This window comes from Pyxicephalus adspersus, chromosome 9 (genome assembly GCF_032062135.1).
Source record: "Pyxicephalus adspersus chromosome 9, UCB_Pads_2.0, whole genome shotgun sequence".
In the NCBI taxonomy this organism is placed as follows: domain Eukaryota; kingdom Metazoa; phylum Chordata; class Amphibia; order Anura; family Pyxicephalidae; genus Pyxicephalus; species Pyxicephalus adspersus.
Window position 1 is genome coordinate 6,110,054 of NC_092866.1, and position 21,160 is coordinate 6,131,213.

The 21,160-nt window shown below is 39.1% G+C and overlaps 1 protein-coding gene across 4 annotated transcripts in view; it reads left to right on the top strand.

Annotated features, from left to right (window-relative positions):
- The first annotated feature begins 14,610 nt into the window (after positions 1 to 14,610).
- Positions 14,611 to 21,160, top strand: part of ZNF536 (zinc finger protein 536) — a 406,541-nt gene continuing 399,991 nt past the window's right edge. For all 4 annotated transcript variants that reach the window (XM_072422428.1, XM_072422427.1, XM_072422426.1 and 1 more), the window contains exon 1: positions 14,611 to 14,899. The gene's annotated coding sequence lies outside the window, so the exon portion shown is untranslated. The remainder of the gene's footprint in view (positions 14,900 to 21,160) is intronic.

Genomic DNA, 21,160 nt, shown 5'->3' on the forward strand with positions numbered 1-21,160 from the left:
ATTTTGTTTCTCTAAGAATAAGCATATTATTATTCTGGGACCCCCAACTGTCAGTGTGTAATTCTTTAAACCCCTTAAGTGTCAATTAATCATTGTTCTGTGACACATATGTATCATGTACATGTATGATTGTTCTTGAAACCCAAGTGTACGTGTCATCATGCTAGGACCTTGAATGTCAGTTTGCCATTGTTCTCTGGGACATTGAGTGTCAATGTGTCATTGTTCTGAATTTACAGTGTTAGCAAGTCATTGTTATGAATCCAAGTGATAAGGGGTCATTGTTGTGAATCCAGGTGTCAATGCTCTGGGAGTGAATATCACTGTGTCTTTGGATTGTCTCTCCACGACTCCGAAATGTCAGTGCTTAATTCTTTATGTATCCAAAGCAGATTTTCTACTTGTAATCATCTAGCTAGACAACACATTGATTGTGGTTACTGTAAAGTCAATGTAATATATATTGTAACTGTGTTAAAAGAATGAATCCAGACAGGTGCTTGACAACTCCATGGATAACCACTTCTGGATCTTGCCATTCCTTTCAATGGTTTTTGCCACATGTTTCAAAGGCTCATGGGTCATCTACTGGACTTTAGTACACTTTCAATCCCTTTATAACTGCTTGCAAATGCTTCAGAGCATGGGTAGAATCTGTTCCCAGTGAAGTCCATGGAAACAGTTGGGTGGTCCAGTACTGGATGAAAACAGCGATGTGTAGAATTACTGCTTTACCTAATCAATTGTCTGAACAATACCTTACTATCCCAAATGCAAAGCTCATCACATACCCCTTTTCCCTAAATAGCACTGGTAGCCATGCCGGAGGACCAGTCAGGCAACCAGAGGTAATTAAAGTGGAACTAATTCAACTCTCCAAACTCCATTGCTAGTGCCACCATCTTTACCAGCTCCTTTTCTGTAGGGCCATCATTGGGAGGGGGGCATTTCTGTACCAGGCCATGATCACAAAAGTTTGATCATAAACCCAAGTTTGAACAGAACCCATTTAACAAGAACAAAACCCTGGAGTCACAGGTCCTTACATGAAACTATAGCAGCATGTTTTGTGCAAAGGTGCACGGCAGACTTTCTTGTGGATCTGTATTCCTTCAGCAATGCCAGCTCTATACTACCAATCAAGGGGTGGGACATAGGGTATGCCTGTACCTGGTCCCAATCAAAAGAACTTGACTTTTGCAATGCTGGAATTTTTAAACAAAGAGATGGGGACACTGGAAATTTACCTAGTATGGGGTCAGGAAATTTCTGATGGCACCCTGCTCTGAATGTTCAGTCATCTTGATTTTTTAGGCCAGAATGAGATACATCCCATGCATATGTGCAGAAACTCAATCTATCCCTTGCATCTAGGTGTACCAGCTTTGTACACTAAGCTTTACATGCCCATATGGGATGCATTCTATGGAAGATTGCAACCAGCAGAAAGAAGTCTGTCCCTTCTGCATGAAATCTGCCTACTCACATTTTTGTTTTCATTTTTAGTTTTTTTGGAAGTCACAACTATTAGATCATATTGAGAAGGTTCTTCAATAAGGACATGATAAGAGTACAAAGCCAGAAGGTCCTAATAGGAGGAGGCACCCAATGCCATGATGAGACAACTCACTTATATATTCCCCCATCCTTACAATAAATACATTTTCCAAATTTAAGGAAAAAAGAGATTTTTTTTAAAATAAATTCTGCTTAGGCAGATCAATGAGTGATCTGAGATTGACAATTTAGCAAATATTCACAGACAACAAAATAAGACTTTCTGCATAAAAATAAATTTCATCCAAATCGCTCTGTTCATCTCCTTTTGTTACACGTCAATATACACTTGTTATATGTTTTGCTAGGACAGAAGATGATCATTTTAGTCTCTGGTGTCTGTCTCTGGAAAGCTGTGATTTAGGGAGCGGTTTGGGGACATGTTGACAAGTGCTGGTACCAACAGCAGCCACTCAGTATATGGGAATAATCTATATCACACCATGGAACATGGCAAGCAGCCAGGAACCACTGTGAGCCCTGGGGGGACTTGGCCATATGGCACAGCCCCCCGGACATAAAAAAAACAGAGCGCGCTACTCCTGCAGGAATACCTCCATCTTCTTTAAATGAGCAAAGGGAGAGTTAATGACTTTCCATATATTTTCCTGCAAATGAGAAAGATGTGAATTACCATTATGGTTTATAAAGAGGATTCTCACGGCATTGTATGAAACCATTGTGTATGGGGGGGGGGGGGGGTATAGAGTTAGATATCAACCTTAACTAAATAGTATTGAGCTTGGTAAAGCTCTGTGAATCATAATTATGTTTTTTTCCTAATAAAATACTTATTTTCATTTTTGTTGTATCTTAGTGTTGCTGATTATTGGCAGCCTTTCTGTAGGCACTACTGGACTACATGCATTCTAGACAGTAATGGATGTACCCAACAGTGGGCACTGTGTAGAATTGGCTTGGGGTCCCCCTGCCGAAGTAACTTGGGGTCCCTTTTGGCTGAGGAGGGTCCGAGCCCCTCATGCAGCGGCACACTTTGCACCTCTCTATGTCCGCCTCCAACCCAAGCACTGGCTTCATGACATTTCTCAGGGAAGGTTTGCTAATGGTAAGAAATAGGACCATGCTTATGTAATCTATTTTGAAATGGCCACTTGGGGGTCTTCATCGGACGAATATTTGACAGCACTGGAGCACAGCTGGGAATGGAACAAGGTCATCCTATAACAAAAATTGTATAAATACCCATCAGTAGCTATGCCTGAACTGGCATCCTCTACTTCCACAGAGATGGCATGATCAGTGCTTTGGCAATTTGTCACATGGCCAACACAAGTGGGGTAGGGTGAAGGGGTAGGGGGTTTGCAGATAGGTTCACTTTAAAGGAGACCTGTCATTAGACACAACGCCTGCCATTGCCAAACATTACTTTGAAAGGCCCTGACCTGGAATAAGTATACAGGTAAGGACTACGGCCTTTGTTCTGAATTGTCCTGGTCTGCATATTTGGGTAATATTATCAGAGGGAGGTCACCATTGGAAGACTCCAATCATCTCTAACAGAGGGTTATAAGGAAACTTGGTTTTATTTAACATCATTCCCTTGGGACAAATTGGAGAAACGCTGATAAGGGCTCCTACGACACATTCTTCTCCCCTGAGCATTGCAACCCCAATGCCATCATTATTATAGTGTCAGACATAATATCACTGAAATGTGTTCTGTCACCAGGTATGTAAGAGAGGCAAAGGGGTGATTTCCTAAAGGAATTTAGGCTGTTGACTTAGCTAAGTGAATTTTCATTCTGTAAGGTACAATTTACTTTTAGTAATAGTTTTGAAAATTCACATTTCAAAGAGCCTAGCTCATAGGAGCGTACATTATTAGGTATTGTTTGTTTTGCCTTATGTTCTAACCAATTATGATCAGTTATTTATAGTTTGATCATCCTTTATTTCTAACAATAAAACCCATCAAACATTTATCATCTTGTATTTATATAGCGCTAAAATAATATGCAGCGCTGTACAAAGTCCATAGTCATGTCACTAGCTGTCCCACAAAGGAGCTCACAATCTAATGTCCCTACTATAGTCATATGTCTTTAATACAGTCTAAGGTCAATTTTGGGGAAAGCCAATTAACTTAACCATATGTTTTTGGGATGTGGGAGGAAACTCATTCAAACACGGGAAGAACATATAAACTCCTTACAGATAGTGGCCAAGCCGAGATTCAAAACTGGGACCCAGCACTGCAAAAGGCAAGAAAGCCAACTACTGAGCCAACTGCGACGGCCGTAAATGATCCGAATGTATAATGGACTATGGGCGCTTTTCGACAATTTGGTTTGAAATGCGTAGCTGCTATCCATTTGAATTTTTTGGTGTTTTTTATTTAAAGGATAAATCCTAATCCCAAGAATGTGCTGATCATTTCTGGTTATATGAACAAATTTGTAAAGGAACACATGACTCGTGCACCCCACATCAAAATTCCCAATGAGTGTATGCAGGGGAAGCTGGTTCTTCCATTTGCAAATTTTAATCTCATTTACTAAGATGAAATTCCATTTGAAAGTGACAATTATTTACTTCTTTTAATAAATTAAAATCTATGTTTTGGGGTATTAAGGTACTCAATTGGATTCACCAAATGTTGATTTCTGAAAGATTCGGTCTGCAAACAGAAACCAGGTGGCCATTTCTTTTCATTTAAGTGGTGTTTACCGGCATGGCCAACGGGAAAAAAGTATATAATTGCTTTTTATCAAGTAACTATTTTAATACAGAACATGATTACCCAATATACAGATTCCTCCCCCCAATAGTCAAATGGGGTCAGTAAAATTCTAGCAGGCAGGTTAGTTTCCAGTGTTTGGCATTGGATGGCCTCAGAGCTCCTGGCACTAGTTAGGTGTGCATTATGGGTTAAGGTCAACAGTTAGGGGCTGGGGTAACCATTAAAGAGGGGGGAGGGGTAAGCATTAGGCTAAGTTTTAAGGTTAAGGGCTAATTGTCGTGTTGGGTTAGCCTAAAATGAAAAGTTTAGATTAGGTTTCGGTTATAGAGAATCATTCTTGGCTACCTCAAGCAAAATAACCTAATTGCTACATGGAGGACATTTGCCTCTCCAACCCATTGGCCCATTGGATTTCCCTAAAAATCATTAAATAGATAACAGCCTAGTAATTTAGTGGGCCAGAACCTATTCCCTAGGGTCCTGTGTGGATAAGCTTTGGGTTGTGTTCGTGATATCAGTTGAAAAGCTTAATAAGGCATTATCAACAGGTAACTTTGAGCGACAGTTGACCACCTTCTGACTAGCATTTGATTTGCTTCAAGAAAGTTTTGCATCAACTTGTATGGAAATTCAGAACCCATTTGACGTGAACAAAAGCCCATAGCCACTGGTCCTTAACATGTTACTCTAGCTCTCATGTGCAAAGGTGCACAGAAGACTTACCTGTGGATCTTCCTTCAGCAATGCCAGCTTTATACTTCCAGTCAGGGCCATCATCAGGGGTACTACTGAACCGGGTTCTAATCAAAAAACCTAAGTTTTACAATACTAGAACTTTTGGACACGTGAGGGGGCAGGAAGATTCACTAGTATGGGGCCCAGAAAAAAAAAGAATATAAGGTGAAGAACACAAATTTTTGTAGCAGGATTTTTTAGACCAATATCAACAACATATATTATAAAAATAACAAAATTTTATTAATATTTACATTAAAAAGGCTCATTTCCAATACATAAAACCACATAAAAACCATTATTATTACACACAATAATCTCTCCTTTCAGAGCGTCCCTGTGAGGGATACATTCTGGGACGATTCTCTACGCATTTCGCGGAAATATCCGCTTCCTCAGGAGAGAGGAGAGAGAATCTACAACCATAAAAAACATTAGTATGGGGCCCAGAAATGTCAGATGGAGGTCCTGTTCCAGGTTACTTCTCCATAACTTCTTGCATGCCTAGAAAGTTCTCTCTTCGGCATTTTGGTGACCACTGATAATATAAGACGTGTTTATACTTGCGGGGGTTACATAATTCCAGTATTTTAGAGATGTTAGGGTTCAGTGTTGAGGCAAGAAATTATTAAAGGGAAAAGTAATTGTTAAGGGGTAAATTGTTAAATGGCACAGTAAGCATTGGTTAACATGAACTGTACTTTGCCCATGCAGAACAAATCTGCTCCCCCCCGGCGGCATATACTTACAGTTTCCTGAATCTTTTTTATACCTGACACTTGGAAGCAACAATTGTTTGTCGCCCAAATCTACAAATCAGATTTCAGCTGTCACTCATGATTAAAGGATCCAGAAAGAATCTAATTGGCTGATTTGAGCAACAGGAACCCTTTTAGTTTCCCCCGGTGTCTATAAACCGACTGCACTGTCATCGAGTGAAACATCTTTTAAAAGCAGTTGATGTTTAACCTTGTGCGTGTGTTCATGCTGTTAAGTGTGTCTTTCCCAGGCTGGGAATAAAAATACCTAAATAAAATCTGTCTGCAAATATGCCATTCACTGATCTCCTGATAGAGCAAGCTATTGGATCAACACTCGCGTTGTATCATGACATTCGCTAGAGATACACACAAACAGAAGGCAGAAAGCATGTGGATCGCGTGTTTATGGCACACAGATGAGGTTGGGTTTTGCCAACAGATCAGTAAGGTGAGGCGCTTTCCCTGTTGTGGGGTTGTATGTGGCTGCTTCAAAAGATTTTTTAAACTTTTTGGAAAATCTTTGGGATCCACAAACAACTGCTAAAGCAAATCTATGCCTTTTTTTTTTTTAGGAAGTGTTATATTATGCACATTGGCACCATTAATAATAAATGGAAACCAAGTACATTGGAGCTGATTTGCTAAAGGAATTTAGGCCGTTCACTTACCATGCTGAATGATCACCTTGCAAAGAATAATTCACTTAGCTCAGTGAATGTGGTTATAATTCACTTAGCACAGAGTACCCAATCATATGTAAGGATTTTCCAATGGCCATGATTGAATGGTTAAACTCAACAGAGCTTCACCCCATTTTCTAAGCCTATAGTAAAATTCCTTGCATGGGAATAATTAAAGAAAAACTAAACTGAAAAGTGCCTAAAAAAAAAACAAAAACAATGAAAAAAAGGTCCGAATATCCGAATTATCTGGAGGTCCCGTCGGGTTTCGAATTATCCATCGGGTTCCGCGTTGTCCCGGCATATGTCCTCGAGCCGGAGCTCCGGGCACCGCCATCCTCTCCTCTTCTTTCTGGTTCTTCATCCTATGTCACCCAACCCTGGTGCAAGATTAGGTGACGTAGGATGGAAAACAAACATGCTTTGTACTCTCTTTCATTCTTGATCGCCTAGGGGGCGGTGCTACACCCATTTTTTAAAAAAAAAAACAATCAACAGAATTTTTACTTAACATAAAAGGGTTTTCTATCTATATATGTAAAGTGAAATTTCTGAGTTATAGGTACGCTTTAACTTTGAAGCAGATATTCCTTTAGTAAAGCTATGTCTACATATTGAGAGCAGGTGGTTTACCAAAGGGGATCTAATGTTGAGCAGATTAAATGCAGAAGCCAAGCCTGATTAAATTATTAGGAAAAGCAAGTGAAAAAAAGGATTTTTTTGGCTTAGTACTACTATGCTAGGAAACATATAGTGAACCGATGTTTACATATCGCATAGGAATGTATTAACATTTGTAATTGTTGTCTCATTTCCCGACACGTTTCGCTCAATGGCTTCCTCAGGGGTTTCAGAGACTCAGGTTGGTAATTTGTAGTTGTTGATCATGCGGAGTGATATAGAGTAGAGGAGTTGGTATGTTAGGTAGTTGGGTGTAGAGTTATAGGGTGACTTGTGTTGCCTAATTCTATGATTGCCTAACTATACTCGTTTTCAGTTGATATGGTGGGACTTCCTCTTGGGTCAATAAAATGGTTCCTTTCCAGAGAGTCAATAAGTGGGGAGGGATAAAATCCCCAATACTGGATAGGAAACTTCTTGGATTCCATTGTTAAAGCAAATATGAGAAGAGGAGAGGGGACTCCAAATTTTTACCCCGTAAAGTGCTTTCAAAAGATGATATTGTATCATGTTGGAGGGTGGGAAGGAAGGGATACAAGAAGCCAACCTCAAAGGGTGTAAAAAATATATTAATGGAGTAAAATATTTATTTTATTGCCAAAAATTGCTGTCTTTTTCTCTCTTTTTCCAGTGTCTGCATCTTGCACATGTGATGCAGCACAACACAACACATAGAAATACACTGCAATGCTTTGCGGTACTTTGTTTTTGCCAAAATAGGGCAGATTTTTTTTCTATTCTTTGGTTTTTGAACATTTTGGGTGCATTTCCAGTACAATGGGCTGCTTTAGGGCAATGCATGATAATGCATGTAGAAACATTAACATGCATTCTTTATTGCAACAAACTCAACTGGAAAAGTGTGGAACCAGTTGTAAGGCATCTTGTCTATTCATGTTTTGGGAACAATTATAACATTTGTGTATTTCCTATGATTTAAAAAGGGGGAATCTCCAACTGTACCTGAAGGGTTCCAAACATGCAAAAAAAGTTTTACACTTTCACTTTTTATAAAGAAATCTCTCCTTCATTAATGAAAGGTGAAAGTGTGCTGGAGAACATGCAGGGTGATTGGGTAATTCTGTCCCCATATATTTATTAGAGCAACCCAAGATTAAAAGCTCCATTTAGTGCTGAAGGTTCCAGGGTTTAAATGTAACATTGAACAATGCATCTGCAGCCTGATCTCCATTGACTCCTCTGCCAGGAAAAGGGGCCACCTAAGGACAGCTTATAAACCAAATTTAGCCCAAACTTTTTTATTTGGTTTTGGATAGAGTAGACAAGGGTCAGAGCCGCTTTCAGGGTTTTCATTGCTGTCTGTATTCCTACTGGGGAATTCTTTTCTCACTTTGCTGGGATTATGTTCAGCCATGGAACGTCCATACTGCACCTTTAAAGAAGAACTTCCATCTAAAGGATATGTCGTGAGAATGGTTTCGAACCAGTGACTTGAATTAAATTGCAGTTGATGAAAGGTCTATGTTGTTGCAATTCTTGCAATTTGCAGTTCGTTAATTGGCTTCATCATCCAATGCTAAGTGAGTATAGAAATATTTTTGGCTGCTACACATCAGCAGAGAGATCCATAGCTGCTACAAAAGCTGATGGTAAGTCATGGACCTGAGTGATTTATGCTGAACTCTGGCACAAAAACTTTTATTTATTCCTCAGTAACACAAATTATATAAATCCACTCTATGAGCAACAAATGCTTCTGCAAACTCAGATATTACCTTCCTAAAGTCAGGGATATTACGGTGCAGAAAATTGAGCTGTGGGAGGGACTCAGCAGGTGAGGCTGTCTGCAAATTATACAGCAGGGGGAGTTTCTATAGAGTGATACATTTGTGGTTTTGCTGATCTAATTATGAACTTCATTCATTTGCTTCATTTTGGTCATTTTTAAAGTGGTTTGTTCATCTGTTCAGTAAGTATATTCACAAAATGTTGTAGGCTGAAAACTTTTTGCTTATGCTTTGGTTTGATTCGAAAGCTGTATGCACCTTATCAGGAGGTTGCATATTGATGTACAATACACCACAATCGCGTAAAGCCACAACTTTCATACAATTTGGAATGATCCTGTACATATGCAGTGGGGGAATGTTTTGCCATTGCAAAACTGATCACCTCTGCAGCCTCCTCAACCCTCTATTACCTGTGCACCGTCCCTCCACTACTGATCACCTCTGCTCCCCCTTTTCACCATTGATAACTTCTTCATCCCACTTCCTGCACCACTGATCACCTCTGCATTCCCCTTTCCATCACTGATTTCCTTTTTACCACCACCACTGATCACCTGTGCACCCCTCCTCCACCTCTTGTTGCCTCTGCACCTCCCTTTATACTTTATTCACATATGCACCCCTCCTTTCTTGATAACCTCTGTATACCCTGACCACTACTGATCTCACCCCACCACCATTATAATCACCTCTGCAACTCCATTTGCTATGGATAAACATACCATGGATCACCTCTGCACCTCTTGTTCACCAATGGCCATCCCAGCACTTCTGCCCCCCCACCAACTACTGTGTGATCACTTCTACATCCTACCTTCACCAGTGATCATATCTGTACTTCTCCTCCAACAATAATTATTTCTGCAGCCCCTCTCCACCACTGATCACCTCTGCACTCCCTTTACAACTGATTACTTGTGAACCTTTCCTCCATTACTGATAACCTCCGCACCACAACGGATTTATTTATCCCCCTATATGCCACTAATCCCCCCTTACCCTCACCACTAATTACTTTTACACCCCCCTTCCCCAACTACAGATCTGCTCCGCACCCAGCTTTACCACTAACAACCTATGCCAACCCCTCTCCGTGACTGAGCTTCTCTTCCCCACTGATCACCTTTGGACCCTCTTATACCACTGATAACCTCCGTACCTCTAGAGCTCCCCCGACTCTCTGGAATGGTCTTCCTCGTCCTATCCAGCTTGCTCCTACTTTCTGTGCATTTAAAAGAGCTCTCAAAATCCATTTTTTTAAACTTGCCTACCTGTCTTCTTCTATCTTTTGAAACCATCACTACTTCCCACCACTACATATCTCCCATCCTATGTATGTTAGTTCCCCCACTTCCTAGATTGTAAGCTCTTCGGGGCAGGGTCCTTGCCTCCTTTGTCACTGTCTGTATCTGTTTGTCATTTTCAACCTCTATTTAATGTACAGCACTGTGTAATATGTTGGCACTATATAAATCCTGTTTATTAATAATAATAATAATAATAATAATAATAAATACCCATTCCTCCCTTCATCAATGATCAACTCTACATCCTTCCACCACCACTGATCACCTCTTCACACCCCTTCTCTTACTGATCACATCTCATACCACTACTCGTAACCTCTACACCCCGTCCACCAGTGATTTCTGCTTCATTTCTCCCGATCCACTGATTACTTCTGCACCCCTTTCACCATTGATCACCTCAAGTCTTCTGACCCAACCCATGCCAAATGCACAAAAAAAATCCCACCCAACAGCTCCTATCACTTTTATAACAAGGCAAAAAACCCAAGAAAGTTCTTCGGAATCTCATCTCTCTATAGGGGAACAGTTCCATACCCCTTGGAAGAAACTTTAGCACATGCAGATAGCACAGGAAGTCATCAGCTGGCACAATGTCTAGCTGGACCAAGCAGTATTTATAGAATGGGGTGAAGAGATAGACAGACTTTTGTCGGCATGGTTTTGAAGTTTTTTGATAGTTTTATTTTCTAATGATTGTGATATACAAGGAACTTTTCTCTGTGATTACATGGACATAGTTTCACATTTCAAGTATCAAGGTCCAACCAATACTTTTTGAATGTATCAAACAGACAAAACAAAACACTTTTAGTGTGATCCTTAGCAAACCCAAAATGACCAATAAAAGAAGATTATTGTTAGGATTCACTGAAGGTTCACTGAGCTACTCTTCAAAGTTATTTTCAGTTATGAATTGGCCACAACATTATGAATGTCCCAATGGGCCAAGTAGGCAAATCTAAAAGCTTTTCTGGGTTTGGCAAATCTCAGGTGAATCTTTGTTGATCCACCACCACTTTTTCCAAATTGTTTTATTTTTTTTCATACCATATTGTTTTGGGGTCATTGTAGATGCAAATAATGCCTAATAGTAGCATTTCTTTAGTCTTCTGAACACCCCGATCATAATACTGATGTTTCCTTCCACTACGTTCTGCTCTGTTCAACCACAACAAAAACTTTTGGTGAGACCATTTCACGTCGCTGTACTTAAAATTCAACCTACATCTCCTCTATTATCCCACATAAAAAGTGCTTTTATCAAAACCATATGCCAACTTCTTTTGACCTGCTTCCTTGTCCCCGTCCCTTTGTCAGCCCATGTCAATTTAAAGAATTACTTGACTTACAATGACCGAAGTGAAAAGGAGACTGAACATAATCGTTGGTTTCTGGAGAGAGTCGAAAAACAGAGCCTACACCCCACCGTTCCAAAATCATTCCCATAGAGATAGCAATATTATTGATGCCATCATTATGCTAATTTTTCCAAGGAATAAAACATCGACTTGCAAATTCTTCAATGGGAATTTCATACACATCAAACCTGAGAAAGTAGAATCAACGCTCAAACTTTTTTTAAATTCTGTATGAGAAAGTTTTTTTATTTGGGGCTTTGATCACAACTGAAAAACTTTTTGGCGTTACCTTTTCCTTAAAATAAATTTAGGAAGATTGTAAATTGAACTAATAAACTGGATACAATAAACAAATATACATTTGAAGTTATCGATGGGTAATTTTTATCACTTTGAAAGCTACTTTCTCTAACTTGTGACAGCTGAAACTTTTTTTTGTTTTTCTTGAACCTGTCTGTATCCTGGTTTTTTATTCATTGATGTAGTAAACAGATTTAAAATGTATCCCAAAGATCTTTAGGGAGCTCATTTCAGTCAAGCTGAAACTAGTCTTACCTGAATCAATGTTTTAAGAGTCCCTGTGGCTTGGCATTTTGAATAATCAATCTGTCTGTATCTCTTCTTAATCATGCACATCTCTCAGACGAACCCCCCTCCCCTCCACCACCCCAAGCCCCCTTCTTGTTTGTCACCCTCTGCTTTGGCTTCTTTTATTACTGCTCAACAATACTATTATGTCACATGCAAAAATCCTTTCCTTTCTTTTTTTTTGCAAATCAGATTCCCACTGCTGTATCTTGATACTTTTTTTTTTAATATTACCAAATCTCTTTTTTTTCCCATAATTACTGCCCAATCATTATATAATCCCGTAACAAAGACTCCATTGAGTTCCCAGCTTTTGCAAACTATGGGACACACAATTAATAATTGCCTCCCCCCCCCCTTGTCCTTGCTTTTACACAGCATTGCAATGTTGCATCAGTGACAGGCCACTTATAAAGAAAAAAATATATATTATACATGTCAAAAAGTAAAAAATGATGGTTTATAGAGCATCAGCCCACTAATAAAAAAAATAGCAAAGGAAAAAAGTCTTGTAAAAGATTTATAGGGCATCTGTGATGACCCACTTAAAAAAAAAACAAAAAAACTTTATAGTGCACTAGTGAGTGTAAAAAAAAATAATAAAAAATGTAAATAAAAAAAAGCAAAAAATCATGTGTAAGGTGTGTAGAGCGCCAGTGACAGTCCAGTAAAAATAAATACATAAATAGCAAAATAAATAAAATAGATAAATAAAACAAAAAATATTAAAAAAATAAAATAAATAAAAATAAAATAAATCCAGTAAATGGTTTATAGAACACCAGTGACTGACCAGTATATATAGTATATACATATACAGTACATATATATATATATATATTTATTTATTGAATTATATAAATTTATAGCTTTATATAAATAAATAAATATATATATTTATTTATATATATGTTATATATATATGTATGTGTGTGTATCTATACATATATATATATATATATATATATATATATATATATAGTGAGGCCCATAAAGTAAAAACCTACAAAATACTCAAGCGTGTGCCAAGGCCACTTACAAAGAAAATCACAAAATATCCTGAAGAAAGGTAGAAAGAGCACAAGTGACGGCTCCCAAAAAATAATAACAAAAAAAAATAGCAAAAGTCTTAAAGAAAAAAGCCACAGCTCGCCTGAAAAAAAGTAAAAAAAAAACAAAAAAAGCAAAAAAATGTAAAAAAAAAACCCTAAGGATACAGCCCAAGTGATATAAAAAAGTAAAAAATCCAGGAAAAATCTTAATAATGCACAAGTGATGGCCCAAAAAAAAAAAAAAGCAAAAAAAAATGCATTGGGCTTAAAGAGCACAGCCCCCCCTCCGCCCAAAAAAATCCTGTAAAAGAATTAAAGAGCTCGGCCACAGCCGATTTAAATAAAAAATGAAAAAGTATTTATAGATTTTATATCCCCTAAGTTATTGACATGATGGAATAAAATCATATTTTCTTTAAGCCAAAAAAAAAAAAAAAAATCTCCACCATTATTCTTTTAATTTTTTTTGCTTTCCCCTTTTTCTCTCTGTAAGTTTAATTACTGTATGCTAATTTTTCGTGCCTACGACGTGATTAATTAAAATCATATTTTCATAATGGTTTGGCAGTGGGTATTGTTTTCAGGGTTTTTCCTTCTAAACAGTGCATGTAAATAAAGTCAGATTTTTTTTTTTTAATGGAGAGCAATGGAAGATGCCATGGCAGAGGGCTTTTAACCCTAGCTGCCCGGGCGTCTGCTGACACGCGTTGCCACCAGAGGGGGCGCCTCGTCCAAGCGCTGGTGATGCTGCCTGGTTGGGAATAGAAGAGACGCGTTCCAGGCGCGCCACCGCTGGCAGCGCAGCAGTTAAGTCCATGTGCTGCGCCGATTGGCACCATAGCGTTCTTATTTACATTATATCCGCTACAAGGTTACAGTGCCTATCACAGGCATTTCATGGCTGGTGGGAAAGCTCAGAGCTGCTTCACTAGATGTCTTTTAAGAGCCACAGGAGTTTGTTCAACACCTCCCCCCACCTCTCCAAAAAAAAAAAAGAGTTTCCAGGAACAGGTAAGAAGGGCATCTGTGCCCCCCTTGTATTTTAGCATGCTTGATGCCCCCTTGTCTTTTAGCATGCTTGATGCCCCCCTGGCCCCTGCAGCAGTCACCCCCTTTTCCCAGCATGGTGGGATAGAAGTCAAGGTCAAGGCTGGGAGTTTGGCCGGTGCGCTAAGGCGCAAAGCTGGCTAATGGGGTCTGGTGCAGGGCTCGCCTTCTGGGCTCATCAAAGCTTTAAATGCTGCAAGAAGAGATATCTAGTTGCTGTGAATTATGCCAACAATGGGAAGGGAGAAAGAGAGAGAGTGTGTGTGTGCTTCTATTTTTTTTATGGTACAATACATTTCACCTACCAGATAGGGGGAGTGCTAGGAATGGGAATGTTCCTCTGATCTATATCAATGAACCGGTCTCATTTTTGCAAAGGAGTTGCATGAGGAAGCAGCACCCTGTGCCCAGGAAACTGGGGGGGCACTTAGGAGCAAGTGGCACCCCCTTTGCCACCTACCCCAGAGGGCAGAAGCACTTTCTCTTCTCTTGTCTACAGCTCTCCTCCTCCTTCTCCTCTCTCTCCTCCTCCCCAAAAGCGAAACATAACATAATCTAGTCAATCATATAATGGACAGGCTCATTATTCATTGAGCACCAGCAATTTTTTTTTTTGCCTTTTGCTTCTGCTGCCTCTTCATCACTTTACTGCAAGGATTGCTGCCTGAACCTTGCAAGGTAAGAGCGCTGTGATGTTTGCATCCTTGGCTGTCCAGTTTGATGCCCTCTTTTCCCCTCCTGGCATTACGCCTGCACAGCGTAGGGAGTGGGCTAGAAATAATTGATATATATGTATTATTTTTAATGCATGCCATTGTTTGCGCCTTTCCTCGGTCGTGCTCTGTTGCCTGATCTCCCTGTGTGATTAAACAGAATTTAGTCTAATTAAATATCCTTTGCGGTGACGTTGGCGAAAGGGCTGTCAGATAATGAAGAGAAGTCGGAGCCATTAATGGCGCTTAATATATACATATATATTTTACGCCTGGGGAGATGAGTGGAGTGGAATGCCTGTGGCCAGCTTGCTGTGTGCCAAGAATTGAGTTTGGGGCACCCTGGGTCTTCGGCTCGTGAAACTCAGGAGAGCTTTTCAACTTCTTAGAAAAAGTTGGTGTATTTTTTTTTCTTTTTTGTGGTACAGGAAAGTTTTTGGAGTACAGCTCGATTTTTACTTGCAAGGTCTGGGGGTGCCGATTGCTGATTTTAGAATTGGGTTTGATGTGCTTGTGCCAAACTTATCACTGGCAGTGCCCCCAGGGATCTGCCATTTTGTCTCTGCTTGACCAGTAAAGACTGGAGGCGATGATCTGACTCTCCGGAGAGGTTTAAACGCCAGGAAAGGGGGCATTGAGGTCTCCAGAGGTGGGCAAGGCTGGTGCACCTGCCAGGGAGTGCAGCTGGCAAAGGAGGTGGTAAGCTTCCACTGCCGGTCATGCTATGGGCTACCAAGACCACAACAGTCCCCTTCATATTTTAACCTCTTAGGGCCACTTGCTGTCCTGGAACTCAGCACGGCACAACCTACAGCTGCTGCAGCACCTCTTAGAAGCCCATTGGCATTTTACCGCTTCCTGACCTTATCCGAAAAAGGCTAGGCGTCCCGTGAAGCCATAGCTGTGGCCCAAATGATTGACATCGCCACCCCTCCTTCTCCCCCAAAACAAACCACCAGACAGTAGTTTTGTGACCACCCAGTAATTCTGTGTCAGGAAGATGTTTAGGAACTTCTGGGCTGGAAGAGGTTAATCAGGGTATTGATTGATGCTTTTCTGGTGTCTTGACAGCTTGTGGGTAAAATGACTCTGATAATGCAATTTTGTTGCTGTGATTTGTATAGAAGATGTGGAGAGGGCACGGTGTGGGTAAAGCGAGATGAATATGTGTGTATGTAAACAATATATATAGTGGAAACATTTATATATATAGTAATATATATTTGCACCTCTATCTATCATTTTATTACTATTATGATTTTTATTTACATATATATTATAGATGTGAATTTCCCTTTTAAATAAACAAATCCCCAATCAGTAACGTAATATTATTTTATAATAGTTTCATCTCCTGCCTTGGGAATGTAGTATAGTAGAATAGTAAATAGATTTAGAAGTATGTCCCAGTCACTGATAGCAGTCATTAGACGCATCTGATATGGAAGGCACCTAACATACAATGTCCTCTTAGCTCTGCATTGTTTTCCCAGGCAGGAAATACATATTTAGTACAGTAGACAAAAATAAAATAATAAAAAAAAAGCAAAAACCAAATCCCAGCCCCAGCGCCTGATAGGTCAGACCTTTAGTTTCTCTTCGAGCTGATACAATGTATGAACTTTTATCAGCCGCTTGCAGGATTATGGAATTAGGTAACCTTTCGATTTATTAATGTTCAGGCACCTGGAAGTTTAGATGTAGTAGTGACATCTTTCCACGACGACGATTTCTTTTTATCCTGTTACCACCGAAAAGGTTATCGTGGGTTTCCATCTATTATTTAATCCTATTATAGACCAGAGGGCTGAAAAAAAAATGATGGTGTAAAAATAGAGATATTAAAGTTTCTTTTCTTTTTTGCACGTCATATAAAGCTCAATCCCTGTGCAATGTCATAGTAAAGAAAACAGCTCATCCGCATATAATGCTGAATTGAAGTGTAACCCTTTCTTTCCCAGGGGAGCTCATTGTAGGAAAGATCATATTCAATAAAAAACAAAGGGATTAGGATGTCAATGTGATACCTGGAAGGTAGACTTTGGTTAACCCTTTCTAAAAAGCCGCAATCAAGGGAAGGAAATGATATGAGAATTAATTCTTTTTATAAATGTTATCTAATATAATAACTAAAATGTAGTATTGGGATCTAGGGAATCGATCCTACTTATTTTTGGGATCTGGGGGGGGGGGATGTTTTTGCACCCCATGCACAGCAGAATTAAGCAGTTGACGGATCCGTGTCTTTTCTTTTAACCTTAGGGCAATTGTTCCACTTCTATCCCAGCTGTAAGGTTTGAACTTCCATAACAGCTCAGTGTTGTCCTCAAAATAGGCCAAATTGGCTGCCCCCAACTTCCAGGGACAATCTCATACTTTTGTGGATTTCAAACATTGGCCGGGGTTTCCTAGTTGGCCAATAGGCCAAGAAGGGATGGAGGTGACCCTCGGGTCTTCTTAGTTTCATGCAACTGGCTTTGTAACATAACTTTGGAAGAGCAAACTGTCCATGGAAATTGTTTTGCAGCAGCAATTTTTGAAAGGAACGCTTATTATTTTTGTATTTTCCACCCAGCCAGTGCAGCTTGAGTGATGTTTGCACTGGTGGATGCAGAATCACGAGAGGGTTAAAGATGACAGATATGTCTGGTGACAGGGTGGGCGTGCAGTCACGCAGTGGGGTCCTTCAGTCACAGAAGGATGAGGTGGTGGCTGAAGGAGGAGTGGAAGGCGGATACGTCTGTCTGTCTGTCTGCTCGATTTTTTCTGCAGTGTACATGCAAATCCATGAGGGGCAGTGCCTGCCCAGAGCGCTTTCACCCCTCACACACAAGCCCCCTAGGGAGATTCACTCAAATCAACTTTCCCCGGTCAGAGTTTAAAATAGGAAGTTCAATGTGATAAGACTAACTGGGAAACAAAAAAAAGCATTTCAAAAACAGGACACTTTTATTTCAGAAATTCCAAGAATGTTCCTCTAAAGGCAAAGATAATAAAAAAATAACTGTAATTAATTCACACAAAAAAACTTCTTCAAAAAGTCACCAAAAAAAACACGATGATCCAATATTGGCTGTTTTTATTTCCCTTTATCCATATGGATTATATCAGAGGTAAAGGGGCAGCCTTAACGTGGTTCCGTCTCGCTGGGTTATTCCAAATATTTTTATTAGACCTACCCATGAAATCTGCAAAGAGCTCGGAGACTTTTTTTTCCCTAAACCCTGTGGAATTAACCATTTGCATGCTTGTCACAGCTGTCATTAGGAAGCAAAGATGAGAAGTCAGAACAATGAGCCTTGGTCGGTAGCCAACTTTCGAGGCAGTTATTGGTTTATCCGAGTTTAGCCGAGGGGTGACCCAGAAGTTTGGGCGTTACGTTCATCCCCAGACCTGCACCTTACTAAAGAAGCTTGTGTCCTAACCTGGGGAGTCTGCGTTCTTTTCAAACTCCCAAGGAAAATTAGTTAAAAAGTCCATGTCTCTATACGTTGCATTGCATGTGTGATGGGAGAACAAGTTATTGGGGCAGTGAGGAAGGAACTCTGTTATTAAATTTGCCACTTCTGTGTTTTATATTTATTTTTAAAATGTTATGAATGACTTACTGACTTTCTAATACAGATTATTGTTGTTTGCTTTTATGTATATTTTTATTGCATTTTGCATTTATTACATTTGTTTGTTTATTGTGTTATATTATTTTGCTGTTAGTATATCAATTTGTAAAGCACTATGAAAGGTATAAGAGCTTCATTACTCAATTATATCAATGTATAAATATAATATCATACAAATATTGTTCTTTACCTTTCCTTCTCTTCGTTCTTTCTCTTCTTTCTTTCTTTCTTTCTTTCTTTCTTTCTTTCTTTCTTTCTTTCTTTCTTTCTTTCTGTCTGTCTGTCTGTCTGTCTGTCTGTCTGTCTGTCTGTCTATCTATCTATCTATCTATCGTCTCCCTACCTCCTTTTCTCCATACACGTTCTCATAAAGAAACTTTTCTTTTAGGGATTATAAAAGTTTCATCGCCTTTAAGCTCTGAGGCTTTCCTTCATTTTTATTAAAAACATATCCCCATGAATCAAAAATATTTTGTCCTGGGACAGTACATATCCAGGGACGCACAGACGGGGCTTCGACTAATCGCATGAATGGCTTTCATCTTATAACCGAAGTTGCACCATGCAAAATATTCCGGTTGACTTTCATATTTAATTTTGGGCGTTTATAAGTTTTTCGATACATCAACTCAAGTCACTACATCCAATGTGCTTACATTTTTTAGGCACCCTCTCCATCAAATAGCATCCGGTCATAAAGTAGTGAATGTTCCTAAGTCTTGATCATGCATTAAACCCACCTGGATTCCCAGGCAGAAAATCATTTCTCGAAGCCTAGTTGTAGGTATTTTGTCTCTTCTTTTTTTTTTTTTCTTTCGTCGACAAATTTCTACTCAGCGTTTAATCTTTTAATAACCTCACTATCCATTGATTTAGCAACTGCAATTGCAGCAGTAGTCAATTATTTAATTATTTTGGTTTTAATGCAGCACAGCAAGAAAATGTCATATTTCCACTTGCCATTCATTTTCTGCATTAAGAGGGAGACGTATTAAACTGTCGTCCACAAAACTGTAACTTAGGCGCGGTAACTGCTTCCGACAAACAGTTTTTCTCTTTTGGGGGGAAATGGCGGCTTTTACATTCATACGCCGGGACACGATTACGATAATGGTTAAAGCCACCATTTAATAAATCTAATAGGGCTTTTCTGGGGTCGCTCTTTCCATGCTTGTTTCTAGTGTTGGATATCCACTGACTTTGGTTAAGAAAAATTATAATCTGAGAATTGAAAAGGAGAAATATTTTGAAGTGGACTTTAAAACTCAAACAGCTGTAGGCCTCTGTGTGGTCCTCATGGGTTAAGGTACAAAGTGGCATGTACGTAGCAGTGACATCACCCATGCCATTCGTCCAGGGCAGAGAAAGACACCGAGAACATCTCCCATCTGCCAGCTTGACAGCAGTAGAGTTGTTTAATATTGATATACTTTTTAGAGTAACTTGGATTTGGCGCTTTTGGAGCGATCATGTAAGTACGTGAATTGAAAGAGGCTGCGAATTGCTTGTTAAAATGTTTCGGGCATTGGCCCAAAGTATTTTTATTTTACTTCTCTTATATAATTCGGGGTGGAATTTAAAGAATTAATTTCTTTGCTTGCCTTTGATTATAAATAGAATTATTTTGCTAGCATTGTTGTGAAAACATTGGATGTTTGTATATGATGTGTGCTACGATGACCAACGATCTGCAGTGTATTTTTGTTATGGGAAACAATAAATATGTATATTATTATTGTTATTATTAATAATAAACAGTATTTATATAGTTCCAACATATTACGCCGCGCTGTACATTAAATCGGGATATATATTTAGTTTATGCATGCAGGAGGTAAGAATGAACTGGATGAGAAGGTGTAGACAAAGAAGAAGTTATAATATTATACTTATTTTTTGTTTTTGCAATGCTTGTTTGTATTACAAATATAAAAATTGTATATGATGTAGATTGATTAAGATAAATAAAAAGTCTGATATTGAGTAAATAGAAATCAAAACATTTCATTTTTATCTGACAGCTTTTCTATCTTTGTGCACGCAAGTTACAGTTTTGTTTGTTATAGCTTTCAGTACAATTCTTGTAAGTTGGATACGTTACATTAAAATCACACAGCAAACCCTTATTGTCAACACGTCAGATTGTACAAAATATATAAAAATGTACTCTATGCGTTGATAACATTTACATCTTTCCCTCTGTTACCGGTTATTTTCTTATCAATGCTGTTTGTGTAGATGGAGCTTTCTTTTATAAGTATGTTTTTGTCTGTTACATTCATCATCATTAAAAAAAAAGTATTTTTCCACCTGCTTTGCTCCCCGACTAATAACATTCACATGAATTTTAAACATATATTTGGGATACATCTGGATTTGTCTGATTGTCTTTTTGCCAGGAAAATGTGCAATATTATGTTTCTTGTTTTTAATGACGAGATTAGATGTGAACAGAGATGTGTTGTTATAGCGCATCAGAATTAGTGCAAAATGGGTTGAACTACTGAACATTCATCCGGGGTTTTGGTTTGGGATTTTTGTTGGTGTGTTAAATATCAAAGTGGCGTAAGAAATGTTTTGGGGGGTTCAGGTAGTGAGTTCGCCGT